Raw genomic sequence first — 266 nt, forward strand, 5'->3', positions numbered from 1 at the left:
TCACTTATCGTCATTACCTCTCCCGCTACGTTTCTAAGAAAAAGCGAGCTAAAATATTCAAAACTACAAATAATTTAGGTAATCTATGTAAGATAACTCGATTAAATTAAATGGATAAATTTCCGAAATGTACACATCCCCGTTATTCGTATGATGAAAATGTATAGAACCTAAAATGTTAAACTCTGTAAGATCTCAAACTTTTGTCCAAAACATTTATTTTCCGTATATACCGGGATATACGTAAAAAACTACGATTTTTATTA

Source organism: Vollenhovia emeryi, unplaced genomic scaffold (genome assembly GCF_000949405.1).
Source record: "Vollenhovia emeryi isolate VEMERY1.0 unplaced genomic scaffold, V.emery_V1.0 DF939121.1, whole genome shotgun sequence".
NCBI lineage: Eukaryota > Metazoa > Arthropoda > Insecta > Hymenoptera > Formicidae > Vollenhovia > Vollenhovia emeryi.